Consider the following 12,253-nt stretch of genomic DNA (forward strand, 5'->3'; position numbering starts at 1 on the left):
CATGGGAGGGACCTAGTGGGAGGTAAGTGAATCATGTGGATGGGTCTTTCTTGTGCTGTTCTCACGATAGTGAATAAGTCTCATGAGATCTGATGGTTTCATAAAGGAGAGTTTCCCTACACAAGCTCTCTGTTTCCTGACACCACATAAGATGTTCCTTTACTCTTCCTTCATCTTCTGCCACGATTGTGAGGCCTCCCCAGCCATCTGGAACAGTGAATCCATTAAACCTCTTTCTTTTATAAATTATCCAATCTTGCAATCTTGGGTATGTCTTTATTAGCAGTATAAGGACAGACTAATACACCACCACAGTGGGGAGTAAGTTTCAACAGGAATTTTGGAGAGAATACACATTTAAAACTGTAGCAGACACATTTTGGGAAATCAGGAAATAGCCATAGTGGCCGCCATGAATTAAGAACATATGATTCTAGGTCCAATGCTGGGTGTTCTGCATACATGTTCTGATTTAATATTAACCACATCCTAAAAGACAGGCCTTATGATCACAAGGCTTAGAGAACTTCAATAACTTGCTCAGGGACACATAGACTGACATGGTAATTCGAGGGCTGGTACCAAATGTTCTGACCAAATGTTTTGAATCTTCTGTTCTTCTTTTTCCTTAAGAACCTTTTTTTAAAGATATATTTTAAACATAGAAGGGAATAAAGACCCACATGACAAACATTCATCTTTCTACCATGCAAAATTAGTAAGTTTTAAGTTTAGTCAGATTTGGTTCCAGTCTTTCTTTTTTAAAATAAATAAAATATTACAGATAAGTCATATTTGCTTCTTGTCAAGCTGCTTCCCTGTTATAAATGAACCCGGATCTGAGGGGTGGAGGAAGGCAGCAAAGTTGTAAAGCTCAACAGCCCAGGCTCTTTTTTGGCTTTTCTTTTGCCAAATGCAAACAAATATTTTCTCCTATTTCTTGTTTCCTCACTGCTGTCTTGAGTTCCCTTCTAAATTTGAGGCACAAAGAGAAATATTTTAAAACAATGCAATACGCAAACCTGAGGTGAGTCACCAACACATTGGTCTACAATTAAGAAAGAAGACAGCATTGGGGTTCTCAAAGCAGCAAGTAGAACACAGTGGGGTATTCTCAGGTGTGACTGATACTGTATGTGCTAAAGATACTGAAAATGGTCAGCACTCAGGATTTTTGCTAGTGACATCCTATGGTTTAGCCAAAGACATGGTCTACAGTGTGTGGACAGAGTGGTGCCGTGCTAAAGTGTGTTAACACATGCAGTTGCTCCAGCCCACCCAGGCTAAGGTAAAACTCTCTGTCATTCTTATTCCCCTTATTTGATTTATTTTTCTTGCATAGCACTCCTCACCATCTGACATTACATTTTTGTTTATCATTTCTTGTCTGTCTTTCCTACGAGAATGTAAGCTCTATGAGGGCAGGGTCTTGCCTGTTTGTCACTATGGTACCCTCTTACCTGCCTTTCTTTGCTCTAGTTCGTGAAGTATTTCTGGAGAGCATGAGATAAGTTATCCCAGCAGGAAACAGAAAAAAAATTAGTATATCAAGAAATCTAGGGAGAATCAATTTTGATATCAAGGATTGAATATGAGTGTATGATACCGGAAGGGAAGAGAAGAAGATACTACTGCTGGTGTTACTCACAAGAGCCTCTTTCCACAGGAGGCAAAACTGGCCACTCAGAAGAACTAAGCTCCCATGCTCTGTGGGACATTTTCCCCGTGAAGAATCCTGATGCCCATTAAGGGAGGGAGGGACAAGAAACAGAGCTCTGCACCTCCCATCTTCAAAGTATTGAGGTGGGTGTGTGATAACAGGTGGTGCTAAATCAAAAGGCACATTGATTCTCTCTGCTATGGTAACAAATGATGCCCAGTGCTCTGTGGTTTGCAGCAACAAAGCTTTGCTTCTGTTGGATGTGACTTTGCTTGGGACACAGGCTGAAGGAACCCCTGTTTACAATGTGCTACTCTTATGGCAAACGGCTTCTGTTTAAATGTGGCATAAGTTATATCTATTTCCACTTTATTGGCCAAAGCAAGTTACATGGCCAAGCCCTATGTCAATAGAACCGGGCTGTATATTCTTTTTCTCATAAGAGACACTGAATATTCATGGCAACAGGCAGGACGTATACTTCTTTTGTACAAAGGGAGAGTAAAGAGTTGAGAGCAATAACACAATCTACCCCCAAAGTTTTTCTATGGCCTTGGAGCCTAAAAACCATCAAACCCATTTCTCCTGCCTCCCTAGTTGTAGGAGAAGGAAGGATTAAGAAAGGGAAAATATAAAATGCTGTTGTGGTCACTTAAATCGGGGGTAGAAAAATCAGGGACGTGGAAAATCAGGGGCACAGATGGATCAAACATCTCCCTCTCCATTTGTCACTTTGGAATTTAAGAAGGTGTGGTGTTGAGCCAGCAAAATCACAGCTGTCAAAGAATGTGGTTTTACGCACCACAGCTTTGGCACTAGATTGAGAATTTGGTAGACTGCATTATTATTTCCCACTTTTCACTGCCCCTCTATGTGAGTGGGTTATGCTTCTCTACTCTAGGGATATGAAGATTGGCTATGTGACTTGCTTTGTCCAATGAAATGTGAGCAGAAGTTCTGCAGGTCTCTTGGAAGCTATTGCGTTGTTCTGCTATATCTATATATTTTTTACCTCTTCCACAAGAACACCACTGTCTCAAACAGCCTAATCATGGGAAGAAGGAGATGTTTGAAACAGAGCTGTAGCTCCTATGCAAGGTGAGCAAGGAGATAAGCTTTTTTGTTGTAAGTCACTGAGATTTGGGAACTGTTTGTTACTGAGTGCAATCTAATAAAAAATGAAAGCCAGTTGAAACAAATAATAATAAAAAATTTGAAATTTATTGATAACCTACTTTTGCCAGATATTGTTCTTGGTCTTGTGCATGTGTAGACAGAATGTTTGTTTCCCCCCAAATTCATGCTAATTCTTAATGTCTAATGTGATAGCATTTGAAGGTGGGATCCTTGGGAGGTGATTATGTCATGGTGGTAAAGCCCTCATGAATGGGATTAGTGACCTTAGGTAAGAGACCTCAGAGAGCTTACTCAGCTCTTCCACCATGTTAAAATGCAGTGAGACGATTGCTGTTTGTGATCCAGAAAGTCAGTCTTTACCAGATACTGAATCTGCTGGTGCCTTAATCTTGGACTTAACAGCCTCCAGATCTATAAGAAATAAATTTCTACTGTTTATAAGCCACCCAGTTGATATTATTTTGTTATACCTGAGCAGACCGATTCTCATCTAATCTCCCAACAACCTGAGAAGGGAGAAACTATTTTAATCTCCATTTTACAAATGAGAAACATGAGACACAGAGAGGTTGACTAACAGTGTCAAGGTCACATATAGAAAGTAAAAGGACCGCTGAGACACAAACTCAAGCAGTCGGGCTGCAGAGCACCCAGTACGAGACAAAGTGAATCTTACATTTAGTAGAAAGAGTGCGCTTCACTAGGAATCTATTCATCTTATTAAGAAGGTCTTCAAATAGAACCAGTGGTGTGCAGAGTGGGAAGAAGAGACTGAAACTCATTGTGTTGGTTAGAATACAGATCATACTGATTTAAAAAAAAATTCCAAAATGCACTGTTTCAAACAAGAGAGAAGTTGGCATTTCTCCAGGGAACAGTTAGGTATGAGCATTCCAGAGCTGGGGTGGCTCTAGAATGCAGGCTCATTCAGGAAGTTGGTTCCTTTGACTGGGTTGCTCTGCCATCCCTTCAGATACTTTATTTGTTCATACAAGGTCAGACCTTGCTGGTCAGCAATGCATCTGTATTCCAGCCTAAGGAAAAAAGGAAGAAAGATGTAAGCAGGCCTGTTTTTGCACTCAGGAGACCAGGACAGAGATACAATTATAGGCCCACATGCAAATTATTAAACAAGCAAAAACACTGCCAATGAACCTACTATTTTGACAGATATACCTTCTTAACTGCCTGGAAATCCAGGGGCAAATTTAGGATTCTCAGACCTCTTGGAATTCTGAGCTGGACACGACAGGGTAGGGAGAATTCACACCTGACCCTGAGCCTATGGCTGACCACGTTTTCTCCCCTACTCCAGCTCCATCCTGCACAGCCAGCATCCTTGTGTACAAGGTATAGACACTCTTTTGTCTGTACACCTCCCCGCTACACAGCTGTTCCTCAGTGAGCCTTCATCCTAGGAGTGAATGAATTGGTGGCATGGTTTACACTCAGGAGGACAGATCCACAGAAGAAGCTCATGCAGGCTCTGGAAGCAGGTTCAGAGACATTTGGGCAAGGAATTCTAAGGTTCCATGGACTTAAAGCTTGGTCTAGAAGAACAATATGGAGGTGAGCAGGTCCCTTTGGTCCTGCAGAATTTTCACCCTATAGGGAGGGGCTCCTTCAGGATAGGGCCTTGAAAAGTACAGGCCTCATGGAAGGCAATCCTTTTGCCTGGGTCTAAAAGTGGTACCAAATGCAAATAACTACTTTTTTTTGAAATTTGGCATAGAAGTTGGTAACATAACTTCTGCTCACATGTAATTGGCCAGTTCCCAGTCACATGACCACACCTAGCTGCATGAGAGGCTGAGAAATGTAGTCCAGCTGAGCAGCCTTGTGCCCAGCTGAAATCTCGGAGGACATCATATTACTAACATTGAAAAGAGGGTAATGGATAATGGAGGTAGGGGTAATCAGTGGCATACAAGAAGAACAAGTGAAAAAGGAGGACGTTCTCATAATTTTCAGGTGAAAGTAATAAGGAAGTAGGTCAAGAATAATATTCATGGTTTTGCATACCAAGGCACAGAGCAGTTCTTCACTGATACATAAGTGTATCTTAATTTATCATGAGGTAAGTTATATTTTGTTACTAATAATACTGTAATGCCCATTGAGTTCACCTTGCCCACTGCCTGGACAGAGCTGATTTATCAAGACAGGGGAATTGCAATAGAGAAAGAGTAATTCATGCAGAGCCAGTTTTGTGTGGGAGATTGGAGTTTTATTATTACTCAAATCAGTCCCCACGAGTATTCAGGGAGCACAGTTTTTAAGGACAACTTGGTGGATGGGGGCAAGCCTGTGAGCCAGGAGTGCTGATTGGTCAAGGATGAAATCATAGGGAGTTTAAGCTGTCTTCTGGCACTGAGTCAGTTCCTGGGTGGGGTCACAAGATCGAATGAGCCAGTCTGGGTGGTGCCAGCTGATCCGTCAAGTGCAGGGTCTGCAAAATATCTTAAGCACTGATCTTAGGAGCAGTTTAGGGAGGGTCAGAATCTTGTAGCCTCCAACTGCCTGCCTCCTAAACCATAAATTCTAATCTTGTGGCCAGTGTTAGTCCTACAAAGGCAATCTAGTCCCCAGGCAAGAAGGAGGTCTGCTTTGAGAAAGGGCTGTTACCGTCTTTGTTTAAACTATAAACTAAGTTTCTCCCAAAGTTAGTTCAGCATACACCCAGGAATGAACAAGGACAACTTGGAGATTAGAAGCAAGATGGAGTTGATTAACTTAGCTCTCTTTTACTGTCTCAGTCATAATTTTGCAAAGGTGGTTTCAATACAATATAAATTTTGTGAGTTTTTTTTAAGTTACATTAGTTTCAAGTTATCCATATCATGTCAATTAAGTCATTTCTGTGAGGCATATATAGATAGAGTTCAAGCTATTTTATAAAGCCTAGGGCTATATTATCTATACTAGAGCCAGTTATGAGCTTCTATGTCTGAAATGTATTGCTAATAGTTATGTCAGAGGTGTTCAAACCAGAGCGACTCCATTTTGAGTGAGGGCTAGGAAAATGAGGCTGAGACTTCCTGGGCTGCGTTCTCAGAAAGAAAGGTATTCCTAGCCTCTAGATGTTTACCGTTAAGGGAACAGATTAATAATGTTTACTAAACAGACCCAGACTTGGGAGTGTCCTAATATCCCAATATCTGGAGAACACAGGCATTCTTAATTTTGCTTTGAAGAAAATAACATCAATTCTTGCAAAATATAGTAATTACGAAAATTACGTTTTTATCACAAACCCTTGTAGCAGAGCACATCTCCTCATATATACAAGTATCGTACCTAGGGTGGATGCGTTCCTCCTCTTACTTTCAGGAATGTTCTACTCTGTCTATGGAGCAGGTGTCCTTTCAACACCATACTTTCCTAATAAACTTGCTTTTGCTTTGCACACTGGACTCTCCCTGAATTCTTTCTTGCACAACATCTAAGAACTCTCTCTTAGGGTCTGGATTGGGACCCCTTTTCTGTAACATATTTCTGGAGACCACAGAAGAGACGATACTGAAGAAACCCCCCCAACCCAAAGGAAATAGACGGCAGCACTTATTGGACGACATTGGATAAGTGCGGGGGTACCTGGGTAAAGAATGGGATGGGGTTAGAGGCCCAACTTAAGGGAGGTAGAGTCTCTCCTAAGACAGAATGGGTTAGAGGCCCCTCGTAATAAAAAGGCAAGGACGCTTGACTGACCTCAGATTAGAGGCCCAGTTTAGGAGGGTTAGAGTCCCTTCTAAGATTTAGGGGGTTACAGGCTCCTCTCAGTAAAGTCCTTCTTGGCTGAAAATGGGTTTGGCACCACAGGCTATGCTCTTCATATTAATCTGCCTTGTCCTCCTTGCTTCATAAATCAATTTCTTGGTTGCTGCCTGTGTTTCACTGTCATTTTCAGGAGACTTTATTTAACTAGTCTTAGGGATTTTACCTTACTCCTTTCCTATGTGCCTCCTGATTTCTGTCCACTCGCTTGTGAAACATTGGGAACAAAAATCATTGAAGGCTCCATCTCTAAAATTGCTGATTGAGATCGATATTTAACAGCTGTGAGCAATAAGATTAGATAGATGTAGCTATGCTTTGTTGCTGCTATGCAGACTATATGTGATCGAGAAGCGCTAGGATGGAAATCAGGGGACTTTTCTCTTTGCTGTTTTGTCTCATTTTGCACATGAAAAAACTTCTTTCCTTTCCTGGATTCGGGCAAACCAGCTTTAATTGTCCAATCCACACTGCCACTATTGGCCAGAACCTGTTTGCTCTGGTCATTCCCATCTAAATCCTCTTCATTTCCTTTGCCTTATTCAACATTTTTTTCAAAGACCTTGTGATTTATTTAAGATTCATGTCTCAGCTCACTAATATTATATGGATAATATGAATCATGTCTGATGAGAGGAAAAGAAGAAAAAGAACTAGACATATTAGATGATCCTTTAAGGCAACGCCATCCCCTGTCCCCCTCCCATCCCCCGCCCCGGAATTGGCAGGCAGTTTCGGGTGGAGCAACACTTCCTTCTGTCAACTCTGAAGGTTCAGATGTGTTGGTCCCTTCTCCCTCTAGTCCACCTGGAAGTTGTATTGAGAATGATTCGTCCCCTCCTTCTTACCCACCTAGTCCCACTCTACACCCACCACCCTCTAAGGAACTTAGCCCAGTGAGTACTACTCATAGTGGAGCCTCCTATCAACCTCCAAAGCAAAACATTTGTCCACTTAAAGGTGGCAAATGGGGAAGAAGGCACTGTGAGAGTACATGTTCTCTTTTCTCTGTCTGATTTGGCTCTATGTAAAGAGAAGTTTGGTCATTTATTTGAAGATCCAAGAAAATTCATAGATAAGTTTGAAAAATTAACTCTGACCTATAGTTTAATTTGGCAGGATCTGCATGTTTTGTTGTCTCTGTGTTGTACGGTGGAAGGGAAACAATGCATTTTGGGGACAGCCAGGACCCACACAGATGAGGTATTGGCTTGCAACCCAAACCATAGGATATATTAAGCAGGAGGTACAGGAGTTCTAGATCAAGATCCAGAGTGGAACTGTTAATGGAGCAGTGAGGACTTGGGGAGGAGAAATCATAGGGTCACTAGTTTGCTGGAAGAGATGAAGAAATGTATGAAAAAGCCTGTTAACTATTAAAAGGTTAAGGAAGTTTCTCAGGGCAAAGATGAGAATCCAGCTTTGTTTCAAGGGCATTTAGTTGAGGCCATCAGGAAATATACTAACACTGATCTTGCCTCAAGGGAAAGACAGACTCTTTTGGGAGCACATTTTAGAACCTAGTCTGCCCCCGATATTCATAGGAAACTACAAAAAGCAGTTATGAGTCCCCAAACTCCTATAGGACAGCTTTTGGATATGGCATTTTTAGTTTTTAATGACAGAGACAAAGCAGAGGAAGCTGAAAGAGAAAGAAGGACTTCCCACAAGGTGCAGCTCTTGGCTGCAGCCTTAAGCTCACTTCCCGCATGGGGTTACCCTCCTGGCTCTTGGCTTGAACAAGGGGAGCTGAAAGGTGGGAAGCCCAAAGCTGGGCATCTAAGTCACTGCACCTTGAGCATAAATCAGTGTACACACTGTAAAAAAACTGGCCACTGGAAGAGGAGTTGCCCAGCATTCTGAAGGGAGCCATCAGCACTCAAACCAATGATGGCCGAAATAGCCAGGCAAGCCCAAGAGTAACAGGGCCCAAGACCTTCCGTCACAGCTCCTGTCGGACAACATATCTCCAGAGGAGGCTTGGTAACCCTTGACATGGCAGGTAAGAGCATTAACTTCCTTCTGGACTGCTTACTCTGTTTTGACCCGTTATAATGGGCTTCTGTCACCCCAAAACTGTATGGTCAAGGGGATAAATGGGCAAGCCCATAGATGTCATTTTACCTATCCTCTAAGCTGATCTTCAGGGAGTTTGGTTTTCTCCTGAATGCCCCATTCCCTGGTTGGGAAGGGATTTGTTGACTCAACTGCAAACCGTGGTATCTTTTGGAAATCACGAGGCAGACAAGAAATTCCTCCTTCTCCTTTCCTGTGAATAAATATCAGGCTTTATTGCTAGATGCTCCTGATATAAGACTTAAACTGTGTCAAACTTTGAATCCAGCTACCTATTTGCCTGAACCCACCTGCACCCTAGATCATTCTTGTATACAAGTTATGGAGCAAGTTTACTCCAGCCATCCAGATTTAAAGGATGAGCCTCTAGATAATCCTGAGGTAGAATGGTTTACAGATGGAAGTAGCTTTGTGCACCAGGGAAACAGGAAAGCTGGGTATGCTGTTGTCAGTCAATAACAGGTAACTGAATCTCAGGCCTTACCAGCTTCTACCTCAACTCAAAAGGCAGAATTAATAGCTGTTATTAGAGCCCTGCAATTGGGAAAGGACTTAAGAATTAACATTTACACTGATTCTAAGTATGCCTTTCTGGTACTTCATGCTCATGCTACTATCTGGAAGGAACAGGGATTCCTAACTGCTACGGGTTCTCCTATAAAACATCACTTAGAAACTCCAAATGTATTGGGTGCTGTTTTGCTGCCCAAGGAAGAAGTTGTAATCCATTGCAGACGACATCAAAAAGGAGACTGTAGGGTGGCTAAGGGAAATTCTTTTGCAGATGCAGCTGCTAAGGCAGCAGCCTTAAAGGAGCTAGTTGGACTTGTCCGCATGCTAATGTCCTAAGCCAGGATAATTACAGAACTTAGGTATACTAAAGAGGAATGAGAATGGGCTAAAGGCCAGGGTTTAATGCAAGATCCTGCTGGCTGGCTTATCAATGACAACAAACGGTTAATACCAGGTGCTCGTCAGTGAAAAATAGTTAACATTTGCATGACTGTACTCATTTGGGAAGAGATTCCCTGTTTCAATTAATGTCCCAGCTTTTTATAAGAAAAGGCTTACTTAAAACAGTAAAGTGGGTAACTCATGCCTGTGAGCTGTGTGCCCAGAATAACCTAAATAATCAGTCTTTACCTCCTCCTCTAGTAAGGTCTGTTCTGCATAGGGGAACATACTCTGATGAAGATTGGTAAACAGACTATACTCAGATGTCCCCATGTAAAGGGTTTAAATATTTATTAATATTCGTTGACACCTTTATGGGTTGGAACACAGCTTTTCCTACCCAGCCTGAAAAGGCAAATGAGGTTTCTAAACTCCTACTAAAGGAAATAATTCCTAGATGTGGGCTGCCTAGGAGCTTACAGAGTGATAATGGCCTATGTTTCACAGTGACAATTACCCAAAACATATCTTCAGCCCTAGGAATTCAGTACCGACTTCACTCACCATGGAGGCCACAGTCTTTGGGAAAAGTAGAAAGAGCTAAACAAACTCTAAAAAGGACTTTTGCTAAACTATGCCAAGAGACATCAGAAACCAGGCTGTCTTTATTACCTGTAGCCTTATTATAGGTTCAAGTGGCCTGTAAGAGAAATCGGCAGCTCAGCCCTTTCGAATAATGTATGGAAGGCCTTTCTTAACTACAGACCTCCTAATAGACGTAGATAATTTCAAGCTACAGAATTATGTGATCAACTTAGGACAAGTGAAAAACGCACTTCTTGAATATGGAAATCAAAGACTCCCTTCCCTACTAAGGAAGAACTAAGGTGGTGGTTACAACCCAGCTGGGACACTGCATCCTATTAAACACTTGGAAGGAAGGATGCCAGCAGATCAGCTTTCCCCAAAACGTAAGTGACCCCAGCAAGTTCTCCTTAGCATCCCAACTGCAGTTAAACTTCTGGGAATAAACAGCTGGGTCCACTTATCTCAAATTAAACCTGTCTCTTATGAAGTCCCACAGGCCGACGGAACACAGGAGACTGATTTCGTTTATTCCTGTGAGCCAATCAGTGATCTCCAACTCCCGTTCAGGAAAAATGAAAGGGATGGGTAACATAAAGATATGGATTGGCATTCCACCTTTGGATATAACTTGGAATCATGCAGACAGTAACTTACTTACTGATGGGCATAGACTTTAGCCTCTCTCCATAATCAGACAAACTGTTGGGTATGTGGACATTTTAACAGCGGCCCAAGGGGAACTTGTGCTTTGATCAAAACTGAATGTTGTCTGTATGTTCCAAACTATTCACATAATATTACCCAGGCTATGAAAGCTGTAGACACTCATATCTCTGCCACTGATGCACTATCAGTTGACCCTGTATATGCGTGGTTCCAACAACTGCCCAGTTCTTGGAAAGCCTTTCAGTTTAGTTTCCTTGGAATGATCTTACTTATTTTGCTTTGCTATTGTGGAATATATTGCAGTTATATTCTTTGTGTAGGAATGCAAGACACACTCACTCAATGCTTTCTTAAATTGGACACTTATTAATCTTTCAGATATCACCTTTTGTCGGGACTTGGAGTTATGAATGACCTCCACCATACCAACACTCTCTGACTGAGCTTCTCTCTACCCTGAATGCAAGAGACCCTAATAGTTAGGCAGGAATATCATCGCTCCTATTCAGCCTGAAGAAGTTACAGAAGATGGATCTTCATCCCTCTGCAACCCTTAGGATTAAGGGTCCTCTGGTAAAAGGAGGGGGAGATATGTCAGAGACATTCAAACCAGAGTGACTACATTTTGAGTGAGGGCTGAGAAAATGAGGCTGAGACTTCCTGGGCTGCATTCTCAGAAAGAAAGGTATTCCTAGCCTCTAGATGTTTATGGTTAAGGGAACAGATTAATAATGTTTACTAAACAGACTGGGACTTGGGAGTGTCCTAATATCCCAATATCTTGAGAACGAAGGCATTCCTAATTTTGCTTTAAAGATAATAATATCAATTCTTGCAAAATATAGTAATTAAGAAAACTAATTTTTTATCACAAACCCTTGTAGCAGAGCACATCTCCCCATATATACAAGCATTGTACCTAGGCTGGATTTGTTCTTCCTTTTACTTTCAGGTACATCCTACTCTGTCTATGAAGTAGATGTCCTTTCACCACTGTACTTTCTTCATAAATTTGCTTTTGCTTTGCACTGTGGACTTGCCCTGAATTCTTTCTCGCGCAAGATCCAAGAACTATTTCTTGAGGTCTGGATTGGGACCCCTTTCTTTTAAGAGTTACAACAATTATAGATTGTTACAGGCCTCTACTTCTCCCACAAAAGTGAGGTGTTGAGTCAGAATCTCAATATGCTCCTGTTTGTGTGTATTATAAATGAGTATCATGTGCTATGTGTATCATTATATAAAACAAATTGGAAATAAGTGGCATAACATGACAAAATGACATTGAAATCTTAACAGAAGGAAATAAGTATGATCTGTATTAAGCACTAAACAATAACTATAATATGACTGTCACTTGAAGAATGAGGTTTATACATTTGGAAAAAAGAACTTTATTTCTCAATAAGGGTTTGAGCCTACAGGTTGGCCATTCTGACAGGCTGGATGGTGTAGCCT

This window comes from Nomascus leucogenys, chromosome 9 (assembly GCF_006542625.1).
Source record: "Nomascus leucogenys isolate Asia chromosome 9, Asia_NLE_v1, whole genome shotgun sequence".
Taxonomy (NCBI): Eukaryota; Metazoa; Chordata; class Mammalia; order Primates; family Hylobatidae; genus Nomascus; species Nomascus leucogenys.